At 35.1% G+C, this 795-nt stretch overlaps 1 non-coding gene across 1 annotated transcript; it reads left to right on the top strand.

Annotated features, from left to right (window-relative positions):
• The first annotated feature begins 413 nt into the window (after positions 1 to 413).
• TRNAQ-UUG lies at positions 414 to 485 on the top strand. Its single transcript has one exon. It is a non-coding gene; the product is annotated as a tRNA-Gln (tRNA).
• Positions 486 to 795: the final 310 nt, after the last annotated feature.

The raw sequence follows: 795 nt of genomic DNA, 5'->3' as shown, positions 1-795 counted from the left end.
AACATGATTTAGTGGAAGCATTTTCACGCAAAGTAGAAGCAATAATGGAGGGTTTGAAATAATATAGTTTTCACCCCTTGTTTCTCGAGTGAATATTGAAATAATATAGTTTTCATGTTAAGTTTTGCACGGAAGAAAGAAAGACGGGGATGTAAAGTATTATTTCAATTTGTTTGTAATATACAACAATATATAAATTAACTATAAGAAATATATAAAATTACATGTTCTCCAAGAGATTCCCTCAATACCAGAGGGTTACTTCTACAACCACTCTAAAGGTGCTCAAGATCACAACGAGTTGGATAAAACAACTCTAGAACTTTGAATCCAATAACTTGTGTTTGACTGAGATCCTTCTTGTGGAATCGGCATAAAATAGGAAAATCATTCCAAAATAAATTTGTGCAAGGGGTTCTATGGTGTAGTGGTTAGCACTTTGGACTTTGAATCCAACGACCTGGGTTCAACTCCCGGTAGGACCTTTATGAAATGACCTTGATGTGAAAACACAGAATAAGGAACGACACCACAAGACATTTTAAAACAAAACAGTGCACTCATGGTACATATAAATAAGTTCTTATGAAATAAGCCCATATGTGGAATCTATTATTTTATGGATACCACTTTAGTTATCCTAGGAGGTAAAGTCATATGGAGAGCGATACCACTTTAGTTATCCTAGGAGGTAAAGTCATATGGAGAGCATTTTCTCCCATATCTCGGGAAAAGGATTCATACAACATTTCATAACTGGCCGTATCATCGTTTTCTTCCTCTGAACAGGAAGAA

The sequence above is a fragment of the Cucurbita pepo genome, unplaced genomic scaffold (genome assembly GCF_002806865.2).
Source record: "Cucurbita pepo subsp. pepo cultivar mu-cu-16 unplaced genomic scaffold, ASM280686v2 Cp4.1_scaffold001983, whole genome shotgun sequence".
Classification (NCBI taxonomy): Eukaryota; Viridiplantae; Streptophyta; class Magnoliopsida; order Cucurbitales; family Cucurbitaceae; genus Cucurbita; species Cucurbita pepo.
This window is presented reverse-complemented; position numbering and strand designations above follow the sequence as displayed.